General features: G+C 36.8%; 1 protein-coding gene across 7 annotated transcripts in view; it reads left to right on the forward strand.

Annotated features, from left to right (window-relative positions):
• Positions 1 to 16,066, forward strand: part of FUT9 (fucosyltransferase 9) — a 270,697-nt gene that overhangs the window by 222,465 nt on the left and 32,166 nt on the right. The window contains exon 6 of one of the 7 annotated variants that reach the window (XM_024551733.3): positions 10,762 to 10,851. The exons of the other annotated variants lie outside the window; for them this stretch is intronic. The gene's annotated coding sequence lies outside the window, so the exon portion shown is untranslated. The remainder of the gene's footprint in view (positions 1 to 10,761; positions 10,852 to 16,066) is intronic. 7 annotated transcript variants of the gene reach the window in all.

Genomic DNA, 16,066 nt, shown 5'->3' on the forward strand with positions numbered 1-16,066 from the left:
TTACTGTTTTTGATTTACTAATGATGGCCATTCTGACCTGTGTGAAGTGGTATCTCATTGTGGTTTTAATTTGCATCTCTCTATTAGCTAGTGGTGTTGAGCATCCTTTCATATGTCTATGAGCCATCTATTTGTCCTCCTAAAAGTGTCTGTTTAGGTCCTTTGCCCATTTTTTAATTTGATTGTTCGTCTTTCTAGTGTTGAGTCAAATGAGATATTTATATATTTTGGAGATCAAACCCTTGTCCGACGTATCATTGGCAACTATGTTTTCCTATAGAGTTGGTTCCCTTTTCATTTTGATGATGGTTTCTTTGGCCATGCAGAAGCTTTATAATTTGATGTAGTCCCATTTGTTTATTTTTTTCTTTATTTCCCGTACCCTAGGAGGTATATTGGCAAAAATATTGCTGTGTGAGATATCTGAAATTTTACTATGTTTTCCTCTAGGATTTTCATGTTGTCATGATTTATATTTAAATCTTTTATCTATCTTGAGTTTATTCTGGTGTATGGTGTAAGTTGGTGGTCTAGTTTAATTTTTTTGCATGTACTTATCCAGATCCCCCAATACTATTTATTGAAGAGGCTATTTTCACTCCATCCTATGTTCCTGTGCCCTTTGTCAAATATTAATTGACCGTAGATACATGGGTTTATTTCTGGGCTCTCTATTCTGTTCCATTGCCAGTACCAGACTCTTTTTATTGCAGTAGCCTTGCTGTATAGTTGATAACAGGTGGTGTTATAGTCTCTAATCTTGAACCAGTAAATACTTTTCAATATAAGTTAAACTTCCTGTGTTATAGATATTAAATTTGAATTTATTTGAATGTATGACCTGACAAGGGAATTTATTATTTCTCATGTGGAAACCATTTGCAACAGCACAAAAGAGATTGGTCTCTACTTCTTTAGTCACTCCTTTTTTGACACTAGTATCAAATACTCATTAACTAGCCCTCACGCAAGGAACTTGCTCTATTCTTTTAATGATCAAATATTCTGGGGAAACATTAAAAAAATCTCTAACCATCTCTGCTGCTGGCTGATCACCCTAACTGTCCATGACTTCATTCTGCACCATTAAAGACTAAACTCCACACTCTTCTCTCCTTTATCCTTTATCAGCCAACTATAACTTAAATACTCAGAACTTTGGCATGATTTATTAAATTTATTGTTAAGAACTTGCTCATAGAATATCTGCTCTGTCCCTGACTTTAGACTCTAACTGATGATGTACTAACCATGAGGTTGAGCCAAACAGGGGAAAAAAACAATTAAAAGCAACTCTTTTCTAGAACTCCCTTCCAAATATCAGAGAATGGAGTAAGACAAGGAAAATTAGAGTGTAAGTTATTAATATGGGTTCTATAACACCAAATGAATTGATAGACCTATATGTCCGTAAGATGATTTTAAAATGTATAATTTTTAGAAATGTCTTTCAAAACAGGAGTCAGCTGATTACACTCACTAAATCTTTTTTGATTTGTTTTCCTTCACTCATATAAAGTCTACCCATCATATTTCAAATTACCATTTGTGCTTTAAACTATCTTCTATGGGAATCAGCAACCAAGTTCCATTCATCTTTCTATCACCTCAGTTCCTAGCATAGTACTTGAATTTAGGATGTAATAAGATGCCATTATTTGTTGAGTGAATGACCTGTTGAATCAAGAATTACAGCTTCACAAATGAGTCTTGTATCAATAGGATTTGGGACACATTTATTATTTTGGATTTAGAAGTAATTAATTGTCTTGATGAATTGTACCACACTATTCATGCTTTCTTAGTGGCAAAGTTAGACATAGGTACTTTTTGTTACATTTTATTGTTCTGTTTTATATTCACTGATAATTTGTTGGATATATTTTTTCATTGGTTTAAATTTGTATTAATTTAAAAAAATAAAAATAAATTAGGCTGAACATAGAGAAAATTAGAAAATGGCAGAAGAACCTTTGGGACACTTCTTAGATATGTAAAAATAAAAGATCGATTTAGCTCTTTGTCCTTACAGGCTTTCTGACTGATCCTTAAAAATACTGCCATACCATGTTCCCAATGTAAAATTTTAAAAAAGCCTAAATGCTGTGGAAACCACTAATTTAGTTTTTGGCACACAGAATTCAACTGGAGAATGCTAAAATTTGTGCCAGTGATGGATCATGTCCCTGTGAAGAGTTGTGGGCAAGGAACTGTCAACGGAACTTTGGACTGCCCAGTCCTTGCAGCAACTAGTTATTTGTTCTGATGAAAGATACACAGTTATGGTGTCTGGGTTTGCAGAATAAGTCGCTTTCATTTCCATTACTAACTATGTTTCTAGTTAAATAAGAAAGGTTTTGTTTACCTGGTTTAGTTAACAGTCACTTGAGTCAATCCAGTGAAATAATTGGTCACTGTAATTGGAACAGTGTATATAAAAGCTTTCAAAAAGCCATAAAATAGTATAAATTTTTGAGGTATTATTTATTAGATTATTCATATAAAGTGTAATAAAAACTTATCTGACTTGGTGACTCACTGAATCATCCCAAATCAATCACAAATGTGGGAAAGAAAACCTAATAATGTGTACGGCTATTTTTTTTAAATTTTACTATCCTAGATTGTTTGCTCTTAACTGTTTATGGAAATGTGCTTTGTTGATAACATGAGAAAATGAAAATGTGGAGATCCATTAATAAGATAAATACACATGCATTACAGATATCCTTTTCCATGGCAAATAATGATCACATTTGGACTTTGTCTGCGATTATGTACTGTTTACATGATGTGGTAGGAAGAACCGGCATGATGAGGTGACGATGATCATCAGTGTTTCTGCATGTGTGCGGGCATGCGCACGACAGAGAGAGGAACAGAAAGAAAGGGCATTCTGTTCCTAAATTATGATTGTCGAAAGACAAATTAAAAATCACTGGGAAACGTCTGTAGGGAAAATTGATTAAATTGGACTCGTTTAATTATGTAACACCAGAGTAGAAACAATGATTGTCTCAAGAAAGACCAAGCCCAACGAATAGTCTTTATAGCTATAGCTACATAGCTATAGATAGATATAGATATGGGTATGAATATATATAAATATATACAGAGGCTGATTGGATTTAACTTATTTGGAAGGTATAGAAAATAGTTTCAGTATTTTCTATTGGTTACTGCCTAAATGTAGACATGACTTCTCAAGGACCACACAGGTATTTATGATACCTAGAGACAACTTCACACATCTAGCTGAATGCTATATTATGAATTCACATTTTCTGTAAACTAAAAACCACATTGTGCTAGTGGATTTTTTTAGTTTCTTACACCAAACGTTGCTCCGAATAGAGTGCACCCTTAAACACATGAGGTTAGTTTTTAATTTCAGACAGGATATGTTCAGTTCTAGAATGCCCATTCGATTCTTTTTATACATTCCAACTGTTGAAAGGCTGTATCTTTTAATTCAGTTTGTCAATTTTTTAATCATAAAACTGATCCACAAAATCACTAGATTCTCCGAGCTTTTCTTAATACTGGACATTAAACAGAATCCCAGGTGCAAGCAGTATCTAAAGATTATGCCATTAATGTTTTGATTTTTTATGTTGTCTGCAGAATGTGTTACATTTCTCATTAAATCTCTTTTGTAATAAATCTGTGTATTCTCAGTAACACTCGGTCCCCAGGCTAAACGATGAGGTCACACAGCAAGTGGAGAAACCCACAAAGTGCTGGCACTGTTGCATTCCTGGGGCGGGCACGCTCCCTCGCTGACACAGCAGAAGAGTGGCTGAGCCAGATTGAAATAACAGTGTTCTACTGACTGAATCTTTTATTTGGTGCCAAAATAACTGGCAATTTCTGTGAGGAAACAATGCCTTTATCTTTCAAAGAATGTGGTTCTGTCCACTACACCTCAGGTAAAATATGCTAAAAATCCAGGATGAAACTTTTTCAGTCAGTCAGTGTTTTCTTTGAAGGCAATAAAAAACTATTCCCATGTTCAACAAGTCAACCAGTGCTTCTGCTTAAACTTACAACAGTTGATTCACAAATCTTTGCAAAGGTAGAGTGTTTAAAGACTTTTTTTTCCCGGACTGAGTTACTTGGCATTATTCTATCATTCAGAGCATTGTATTTAGAAACAAGTTCTATCTAAAAAAAAAAGGCCTGATATCATTCTGTAGGATCATGATCTGCTGATGGTTTCTTAGACAGGTACACCCAACAGCTTAAAGAAGTCTCCAGATAAAATACAAACGCCCTCAAGACCCACCAGAATAGGCTCATGGTTATTTGCTTATTAAAACCTTTGGCAAAAATTGTGACAGTGCACAAGGACAAGGGCGCCTTTTGATATGCTCACTGGGTGGGGGTGGGGGTGGGGTGGGAAACCCTTGACATCGCTGCTGGAGAGTCGGCTGGGCCTTGCTATACCCACAAGGAAACACACTTCATTTTCAATTTTAGTAGTTGTCCTAGACTTTACTACAATTTACGTTATTTTTTTTCATTAGTATTTCTCTTTGTGGTTCAGTTTGAGAAGTTTTTACTGACAAATCTTTGAACTCGCTGATTCTTTCCTTGGCCATGAAAGGCACCAAAGGCACCTATAAGGAAGGAGGGAAGCTTGATTACACAGAGGAAGAAAGGGATCTGTCATGAAGCCACATCAGGGCTCTCAAACGATCACAAGGAGCTCTGGGTATGGGATCGCCCTTCAGAGAGGGCCCACATGAGGCAAGAGGGCCGGGCCTTAGTACTGTCACCTTAAGAAAACAGTGATTCTAGGGACAAATTTGGGAGAGGCATTCAACTCTAGAGGGACTCGATTGTGAGCTGCCAGACGCCAACAGGACCAGCAACTGGGGAAATGAGTGTCAAAGACCTACAGGAGGGAGCTGAGTGGTGCCCCGGGGCGTCCACTACCGTGATACATGCACTGAAATAACTGGTGGTGTGGTATCACCAGATAGTTGCCCATGTTGATTCTAACTTCAAGTTGAGCTGTTCTGATGGTTTTAGTTGCATTTTAACTCCACCCTCACTTATGTATCGTAAAATAATGCCATTATCCCGGAGAAGAGGGTTATTTACAATGAAATAATGTAAATGAAAAGCACTCAGCATAGTTATGAACACATAGGAAGTACTTGATAAATGCCACCTAAGTGTGTATGTGTGAGTGTGTGTCTGGTTTGGTTTGGTTGTTGCTTGGATTTTGTTTCATTTTCCTGTTAAAAGTTCAAAGTAGACTCTTGTCTCTCAGGAAGAAGTTTGATTTTATTGCAGAGGTACACGATAATTTTAAACTTAGTTTGGATTTTTTAATTGAAGAACTATTCTAAATTGAGTAGGCATTGTCACCAAACTTTTTCTCTCTCATGTTCAAGTCTTTTAAAATATTTTTAAAGCTATTATTACTTTTTTGTTTTATATTCCACACAGGAGTGAAATCACATAGATTTTTGTCCTTTTTCATCTGTCCTTTCATCTAAGAATGTAGCACAACATTCTCAAAATGCATTTGTGTTGTCATCACAAATGACAATATTTCATAACTTTTATGTCTGAGTAAGACGTGGTATATTTATATAGGGTGGGGCAAGATTAGTTGTTCCTATGGAAAATGATACAATAATTAATAATTGTAAAAATAAACTGTATTTTGTGTACTCACAAGTATACACCTACTTTTGCCCCACCCTATACAATGGAATAGTACTCAAATCTCTTTTAATGCAGTGTTTACCAGTTTTTTTCCTTGGCCCTTTAAAATTGTTTGATTTTGACTCATTTGGGGAAATTCGAATCAACATTTTAAAATTATGTTGAGAAAGAGAATTCCTTCTGATAATGGTGACTGAGAGATTACTTTCTTTCTGTCAGCCAAATAAATCTGAAATAAAGTTGAGTGAGTGATTTTTGTATTAGTCTGTGAAAAGGCTATTTATTTCCAGATATAATTAGAAAACAAGTAATTCTAACTTAATGAAATAAAACCAACTTTGAAAACAAATAGGACTCATCTAAATAGTTCCAGCTAAATTAGATACTGAAAAATACTTCCATTCTGATGTGTTTTGAAATGTCTGCTGAAATTACAGATATAATATTTCAAAGAACTAGGATAACAGCTTTGATCCGAGGAGGAAGTGTATGTGCATAGACGACATCTCAAGAAGCTCAAACTCTCTTCGCCATTTTAAGCTCTCTCTGTTTATAAGTTAATGATGCTAAATAATGCAAGAAAATTGAGTTTCCACCTAGTATCATGGAAATGCTAAATTTCATGGGAATTGAGTATAAGTACTTTACGATTTACACAGTAGGTCAAATTAATATTGTGATTCATGAGAGTTAAATGTTTTACTTGATAGATGTAGAAAACCAAGATTGTCTTTGTCTGAAGTTTAAAATAAGTTATAAATAAGGTTTAATGTTAACAGAAAGGATTTATACTAACCATAAACACAAAACAACTCACATTAATACATTAGAGTCACAAACTACATTACATCAAACTTAAACTGTCCTTTAAAACAAAGAATAGGCAGTTAAAATCCGTTCCACTAAAATAAAATCTATTTCATATACACACGTACATACATACTGTTGAATAGAAATGAAATAAGAAAATATTATTACTGTCACATGGAATCATTGCCTTAGAGGTTGAAGATAATGGTTTTCCTATGCTTTCTGCTGTAAGTTAATATAAGTCCATAAAGTGGGTAATAATGACAAAGAGCAACTGTCCTGGGATTAGAAGGACATGGATTTCTCTAGCTCTTCATTCAGACAACACATTTGAAACCCTGGAGAATGAGCCATTTGGGGATCGTGCTTTGAGTCAAGTAGAAACTAAAAAACAAAAACAAAAAATCCCAGTTTTTTATAAAACTCACTTTCTCTAAGTTACTCACAGCCTTGATTGAGGACATAAATCTATTAACAGTCTACTGTTTTGGGGACAATCCGTAGTTTACTTTTTTCCTTTCTTCTCTTAAATACTTACTACGTTAGTTTCAGTCCTGAAGGCAGAACCTGAAACAAAGACTTGACTACCAGTAATTCTGAGGAGCTTCTGATTTTAAGGGACAGGGGCACAGAACAGAGCAGGTAAAAACGGAAAGGTAAACAAGCTTATTCCAGGATGCATTATCAAGTGGGCCACCAATCAGGTGGTGGGCACTGAAGCTCCTGGCACATTCTGAGGAGCCTTGTGAGATGTGTCAGAGCTGCTTGCCTAGGGGATGAAAGACAAAAGCATTTTTCTATCAGTTCCCACCCCCATTTGGACAAGGTTAACTCCTTAGATATTAACTGGCTAGCACTTCTGAATGCTTTGCAGGGTCCTGAGAATGCCATACACAGTGTGTCAGAGAATTCTCAGGGCACTCAGAGGTTGGTACATGACCCAAACAGGCACTGTTGGATTGCATGTGCCAGAGTGGTGGAAGCCTGGTTGGAGATGGTCACCTCACTGCAGCAGAGGTAGAGTGGGGCTCAGAGCATGGGGAGGTGGGCACGAGAGTTGCTGAGACACAGTCTTCTTCCTTTTGCCATCCGGATTCTTTTAAACCACCCACTGAGGGTTTCCAAACATCTTGTTCTTGTTGCCATTTCCCACATCCCAAGGTGACTTTATCTCTGATGTATGACCCTTATTTTTCTGACACCAGATAAAACAAAATAGAGATATTTTTAACCTTAAATACTTAAAACAATTTAAATAGCAGCTTTAAGGAGAGTCCACACAGCACGATTTTGAATCCCTCTACCTTATTCATGGGCTCCCATCAACTCAAGGAATGCCATTCTTGGTTTTCCCTCATTTATCCCAATCCTAAAATTAGGCAAGTGACATGGACCACCATCCTGAGATCCTATACAATGACACCTAAGAGAATAATTTTTCTAATATTTAAGAACATTTTTGGTTGACTATCATTTGACAGTTCTGAAGGTAGAAAATACTTCCACAAATCCTCAGTGTGAGCTAACTAGAATGAAAGCTTTCCTTTAACATTTCTCTTTGGAACTGCCGTTGATCACCATGTGCATTTTTATATGTATTTTATTCCTGCCCAAAATGCTTGTTTGTGATTGTTTATGAGTTTGAATACAATTTTAGGTGATTATTTTGTTTCTGTATTTGCAAACAATGCTACATCACTGAGACATGTTAAGCTTATTAACCATGTAACCACCATTATCTTTTGCCCCTTTTTTAAAGAAATACACTTGACCTTAGCCAACATGCTGAGAAGCAATTTTTTGCCCCCTTTCTTAAAGATTGGGTATGAACAGCGTGGGTTTCTGCCCCGCAGCACCAGTGTGTAGAGATGCTGCCAAAAGTCAAGACAAGAAAGGGAGCTTGTTATTGAAAAGTAAAGGGGACAATCATTGAAAGTTTATGGCTGGGAACGGACACCTAGCTAAGAAGCATGTTTCAAGCACTCAGTTTCTAGAACTCATTGGCAAATGTGCCCTAGCCGAGCAGTGCTAGCTACTTTACGTTTATCTAACATACTGCTGTCACGTCACTGTTGTGTGCGGTGCTGATCGTCATCCCCAGAGGCATTCCTCTGTTCTTTTTACAAAAACTGATTTAGAGGTAGAAAATCTAATGAGTAAACCATAATTCCAGAGTCCAATGTCAAGTCTTGGTAGATCTTCAACAGATTTCAAATTTCTTTTTTTGTCAATACCATTTGTCCAAAAGGATTATCACTATTAAAGACAAAATAAATATATAGAGATACAATTCTCATTCTTGAAGAGATAACTGTATACACACAAAACATAAGAAAGCTATGTACAAACATTTACATAATATGCATTTAGGTGTGAAATCTCCCCAGTATCACTGAAATACTAAAAATGTTATTAATGGGAAAATTGTAAAGGGCTAGAGTAAAAATGGATGGCTTTATGAATTTGGGAGAAGAAACAGAAAGTGGGAGGTTTGAATTTGGACTGGTAGAGCGGGGCAGGAAATGCATTTGTTGTAGACAGTAATACACAAACAGCTCCACAAGGCACACGGCATTCTGTTCAGGCGCAGTGGCTTTTCTACTTCCTTTAGTCCCTGGCTTTTTCTCCACAGCCATGAGGGTGGGCTCCCATTTGTCTTTCACGTGTCCCTTTAGATACCTCTCTATCATATAATTTACATAGACACTTGTCACTTTCTTGTACTGTACTTCATTTTCTTCAATTTGCCTTAATTGATACTGTCTTGTTTACTTGTCTTTATTTATTACCTGCCATCCTCCACTAACAAGTTAGCTGCTTGAGAAAACTTCTGTATCTTCTTTACCAGCTCTATTAAGAGCAACTTGAATAGTTGATAACAAACAGTTGGTCAACATGAAGTTGAAAACAAATCATATTAAATGAGTTGATGAATCTACTCATTGATGAAACACCAGGACCTTTCCCCTTCCCTGGTGGGCAGTGGGACCTAAGCATGTCTTTACCTCAGAGTCTTTGTGTTCACTCATGGTTTCCTTGACCATGATCTTGCTTCATTTAAAATTGACTCAATAAAAACAAAAAAAATGATGAATATTTTAAGAGATAAAATTTTCTTACATCAGTCTTGTAAAGGTGTGAATTTGGCAAAATGGAACACCCAGTCTTTTATATTTACAGTATGATAATTTAGCATGTATTATGAACATTTAAAAGAATGTTACAGATTTTCTTTCATTTTCTCTAATACTATTTTATAAGATCCACTATTATCTTAGAGCATTGTTCAGAGTTTTAAGTTTTTAAATAAATGTGATTGGCACGTTGCTGTCATTAAAATTTCTTTTAAGAAACTGCATAACAAAGTAGCTAATAATTTGTTTTGCATTGATTGTTGTTTAGTTTTTCTAAAGAGGGATATGAAATTTTATTCTTTGAATCAAGACTAAGAGAAACCAAAGAAGTATTTATTAGGACTTCTAAAAGGAGGGTTTTTCCTCACTGACTGAGACAGGAAACATGGAATCCTATGGCCAAATAATTCTCTCACCTGCTTTTGAAGTCACAGACCCCTACCTGCCACCTCCCCTTAAAGATGCACAAGCAACATGTTAGGGATTGAAGTAAAAAAGATGTGATTGGATAAATGCCAACTTTTCACCACTCCATGAAACAACTCTAATTAATGTCTTAACAATTACAGCTTTGTATTTAAAGATAAGCACATTTGTTTTTTAAACATGTTGAAGAAACTGAGACTACTACTAAAGACAAGATAGCTGAGGATTTTTTGGTAACTGTTTTTAAGAATATAAAAAGCTCTGTTAAAAGGTTGACCAGATGTTTTCCAGTTACGTGGAAACAGAACCAATTTAAATGGTGGCAAATGTCACGAAAAAAGATGTAAATTATAACTAAAAAAATCTTCACTGGAGAAGGCTACTGAAATAGAAGTTATCTTTTACTAGTTAAATATAGAATTACTTGGACACAGAGGTTAAACAATATAGCTTTTATCAGAGTGTTTCTCCTGGCAAGCAATAGACAGACACGAGGGCCCCCCCAAAAAAAGAGGTTGACCACTACCCCAATAACAAGATATCCGTGCACATTATAATCCTATTTTCACCTTTCACCATAATGCTTTTATTTGGAACCCAGAAAAAAGTAGTAATAAGGTGAACACAGAAAGGGTGACTAAGTTAGAGAGGTTTAAGGAGATGGAAATAAATAAAGAAGAAGAATTTAAAGAAAGTAATCTGTGATTAATAGGAAACCAAAGAACTTCTCTCTGGCCCACATCTGAAGTCCTCTACAAATTATCTAGAAAACATCCCCAACAACAGCTCCTTGAAATTAAAGGTAAGCCATTTCATATATATGTTTTATCTTTTCTCTTTTCTTTTTTTTTAGTTTTTAAGTAAGGGTCGAAAATGTGCATCTACTTCAAAGGCATAGTTGACCCCAAAATGCATCTTGCTCTTACGCTAAACCTTGCTGTGCTCTAATTGTGTTGCCATGGCAATCATGCCTTTGCCTGAACAATTAGGAGCTAGCCAGATTACAGGACTTCTCTCTTGAAGTGGAACTGAAAAAAATGTCTCAATAAGGAACCAAGATTCTTTCAGGGACTCTTTAATGCTAAAGGAATGCCCTTTTGACTCCCACTTCCTTGAGGCTGTAGTTTAGGAGATAAATGTTGGAGCTCATCAAAGAGAAAGAAAGCATGCCTCTGGGAGGCCAGGCCCTATCACCTCCCCGGCTAGGAGCTCAGCTCTGCCTTCACTGCGTAAGGCAAGGTACCATATTTTTATATCCTCTCTGCCCCACTCCCACCTTCTATCTCATCGAAGTACAACCCTAATACTACATTGTGTGCTAAGAAATATATATAAGAAATATAGTCACTTCAAGAGAAGCAGAGAAGAATCATTAGTCATCAAATATTGTAACTACTATGTGGCTAGTAGTAACAATTACCTGTGCAGAGACATCATGGACACTAATTTGGTGTAGATTTAATTAGCAGTAAAAAGACAATGTAGAGTTTGTTGCTTAAAATTATTCTGGTTTTCCACATGAGCCATCAAATATCAATAAAAATGTATACATAAATAGATGCACATTACATTTTAAAATAAGTTCAACCTACTCGTTTTAAAGCAGGGGTCACAAACTTTTTCTGTAAAGGACCAGGTAGTAAACATCTTAGCCTCTGTGGGCCATACAGTCTCTGGTACAGCTTCTAATTCTGTCGCTGCAGCACAAAATCGGCCACAGACAATGCGTAAAGGGCGTGCCTGTTGTCCAGTACAAGCAATGGCTAGATTTGACCACCAGGCATACAGTTTGCTAGCCCTTGACTGAAACCGACCCTTTTGGTCATTTTCTATTTTGTATTCTTTTAAATATTCTCTCCGTTCACCTGCTTTGTCAAAACATCAGATAAAGCCCAAAAGAAGAAGGAAAAGCATCTTCCTGTCCAACATCCAAACTCAGGGTCAAGCTTCTTGTCTACCTGCTTCTGCCTCTCCCTGCTGGTTTAAGTTTAAGGCCAGGATAACTATGATCTGTGACTTTCCAGTAAGGACACTCAGTGGAGCTGCCTGGCTGCTGTGGGTTCCCCTCAGGTCCTTTGGTGCTATGACCTTTAAAGGGACTGGCTGCAGGCAAGCTCAATCCCATCCCAGAGTCAAACCCGCAGGGCCGCGTCATGGCCTTCCCCACTGGCAAGCTTCCCGCCCATACCGTATGTAAACCAAGAGCAGCTCAGGGAAGCTGATTCTCAAGATTTCAGGTGTCTAGCCCTGGCTGGTTTGTAGCTCAGTGGTTGAGTGCTGGCCGGAGAACCGAAGGGCCGCCAGATCGATTCCCAGTCAGGGCCCATGCCTGGGCTGTGGGCCAGGTCCCCAGTAGGAGGAGCAGGAGAAGCAACCATACAATGATGTTTCTCTCCCTTTCTCCCACCCTTTCCCTCTCTCTAAAAATAAATAAATAAAATCCTTAAAATAAGATTTCAGGTTTCTGATTGCCCTCACCAAGTTGCCTTGGACAACTCCCATGGGTTTTTAGAGGACTCCTTGCTCCCCTCTGTGTTTACTGTTACCCTCAACTATCTGACATCGCCCAGCCTTAACTTAGGCCAAAACCCAGAGAGCTTCCTTTAGTCTTAGATCTTGATATGTTAAAAAGGGAATATCGACACCTGAAAAATCCTCTCTCAAAATAATATTTGAGTTTGAATCTTGTACTACATGTCTGAAGCTGAAATTTCATTTTCTCTTTTTCATTCTCAAATCAGTCCTAACTTCCCCACCCCACCCTCCTGATAATTTAAGTAGATAAGCCAGTTAGAATAAAGGTCATACGCTGAGAAAATGCAAAATGGAAAATGTGTGCATAGTTCCAAACTATTGCTCTGTTATGTTACCTTACATTTCTTCCAAACCAGCCTTCTAGGGTCAGTGCTGTTATTGCAGATCAGTCATAAACCAAGGTGTGGATGATATGCTACTTCTTGCTCAGCTACTGTATAAGGAACAGGAGACACACCTTAGTCTCTGTCTGCACTCCCACTTCTCACCCCACAGCAGTTCCTGAAAGATGCAGAAGCTAAACAAAGGTGAAGAGCATGGTTCTGAGTTCTGGTCTCGAAGTCCCCAGTATTAGCTCTGACCACTTGACAAATTAATGAACTCTCAACCTTTGCACAGGATCATTGAGATTAAACGAGAAAGCTGTTATAACAGCTATTTTTTATCAAGAAAGATATGTCTATGTGCCAGGCAGTTTCTACAACACGTTGATTTAGCTCATTTAACTCTCGAAACAATCCTCTAACATAAGGATTAAAATTATTCCCATCTATGGACACTGTATAATAAAATCCTCAGCATACAATGTACCATTTGGTATAATAAGTGTTCAATAATAATAATTATCTCTTTTATTAGTGCTCTTTTGTTAGAATCCTACCCACCAAAAAACATTTGCACAGACATGTGTTTCCCCAAAGCAGAAAGAAGTCTTGACAGACAGGCTTTGTTGGCTTACTGTGTGGAGGTAATGGCCCTCCCATCCTCAAAGGACTAAGAGTGTCGGACTGAAGAACAAAGTTTGACGTCCACCTGCACTGCCATTCTGCTCAGCTCCCCTTGCTGGCAACTTCTGTGGGTGCAGGTGTCGGGATGCCCTGGCAGTGCCATGAAGGAAAAGGAGGGAGTGGACGGATGTGTACCAACATGGCCAAGACAAGCTACTGGGGTGATTCAATATCTAGGCAAGACTTTTCTGTTTTCAATTTATTTTTCCATTTGAGTTATTTTTTCCTAATCCATCTGATGAGTTGAATTTGGACTTTTTTTCATTTTGAATTCTTAGTATCACAACTATATTCCCCTATGTCCTGAAGAGAAGAGATACTGTACTATGGAAAGAATCTTGAACCAGAGGCCAAAATATATGATTTGAAGTTTCTACTGTATCACTAAATATGTGATATTAGTGATAATTTAACTTTAGGTGTCTATTTCGTAATTCTATCAAGCTATAAAATGAGACTGTCAGGTATTACAAAGATATCTTACAGCTAAAAATTGCCTTAATTATTTTCTGTTATCACCAATGCAAACACTCAAAAATCTCTTCATCTTTAGTCAGTGTAAGACTTGGGGATATTTCCATTGTCAACCACCTGACAATCATGAATTAAGGAACTCTAACTCCAAGCTTTGAATAATGCCATCATTTTTAGAAATAATTACTAATGAATCTCAATTCTTTGTTTGATTTATATTTAACAGAATTATAAATGGAAGGTATATAAGTTACCAGTAGAATAACTAATGGTCTTCTAGCCCTATCAGCGTGTTAATCATTTAATATTATAAACAGTTAAAAAGCAGCAATCTCCCTTCTCATCACTGTATGTGAATTGACTTTTGAACTTAATCTATGTTTGCTTCACATCAGCATCTACTGTTAGCAATTCATAAAATCACATGGTAAAAATACTATATTATTTTTGCCTTAAGGATCTCATATGTGTTCAAATTTTACATAATTACCATCTGTAAGCAAACAAACAAAAAATTCTTTGCACTTTCCCTAGTTTAGGGATTTCTAAGGTTCTGAGTCTTCATACCAAAAGGAGTAGAAACCCCACTCTCTCAAACCATTGACCTTACTGTGGTTGGAGATTTCCAGATATTGGGAGTTTGGGTATTGTCATATATATTGCATATCACCATAGAAAATGTGTCCCTCTCCACTCCATACAAAGAAAGAAGAAAACACCCATGAGGTCAGAATGTTTGCTTGAACTTTCATTCATTCATTCATTCATTCATTCATTCATCCATTAACTTAATCATCTACTCAAATCATAGATACTTGTTCCTCCCATATACCAGAAACTGCGAGGTAGCTAGAATGGAAAGCTAAAACAAATTTGGTTGATGCCCCCAGGAAGTGTAGGGTGTAACAGGGGAGGAACAGAGGCAAAATAACTATAATCTTCTTATAACACAAGTATGTCTGAAAGATGTGCAGCAGCTAGGGGAGCACAAAGGAGGAAAGGCCTTGTTAAGTTAAAAAATCTTTTAAAGAATGTATTATTCAACAGGATTTGTACTTTACTACTTTTTTTCTTATGAGTTCTTTAATGAAGCTTAACTGTATTTGTGGTAATGCTCATTTATAACATTGTGTCACATAAACACAGAAACGTAGAAATATTTAATGAGCATTTGTTATATGAAAAGCTTTATGTCAGTTTGCCAGCTTTATGAAAAAATGGACTTTCAGTACACAAGTACAATGAAAATAAATGAAAATCACTTACTCCAAAAGAGAACACCTGAAAAATACGTTTTTAGAAATTGAAGGTTAAAGAGGGGCAAAAGCACATAAGAGAAAGTGAGTTTCTTAATCTCATGGAGCCAGATTTGCCTAATGAGCATACAGCTTATGACAAAATAATTGTCCAGTAATTAAAAGATGAAACAAAATAAAAATTAAAATGGAGCAAATTGCCTTTTGCATTGTGGCCAATGACAAGAAATGACACATTCATGCTGCAAAATACCACTTACTTTTTGACTCTCGGTGGTTAAGTGCATAGGTTGCACCATGTAAAGTTCCCTGCAACCCTGCCCCACAAAGGAAGTACAAAGTTTATTATTGTTACTGCTGTATGTGGCAATTTTATGTTCGATATTAAAAAATATCTAAGTCTTAAGCCATGTATATACACGTGTGTATAGCAAATATTACAGTTCACAATTACTGAGTGCTTGCTATGTGTCAGAGCCTGTTCTAAGTAATTTATATGTATCGATTCATTTTACATGCACAAACCTATCATGTAGTTATTTTTCTCATTTTTTATTAGAATAACTGAGACATGGAGAGGCTAAGGATGTTGCCTGAAAATGTTACAGAAAGCCAGAGGTAGATCCTGCAGTGGAAGCCACGCGTGCTCTGTCCAGAGCAGGGTTCTCAGTGGCAGGACCATGGGCCGTGTGTCCAGAAGCCAGCAGATGGTCTTCCTTTGTACATTTTTAAAGGCACACCTAGC

Source organism: Desmodus rotundus, chromosome 11 (genome assembly GCF_022682495.2).
Source record: "Desmodus rotundus isolate HL8 chromosome 11, HLdesRot8A.1, whole genome shotgun sequence".
In the NCBI taxonomy this organism is placed as follows: Eukaryota; Metazoa; Chordata; class Mammalia; order Chiroptera; family Phyllostomidae; genus Desmodus; species Desmodus rotundus.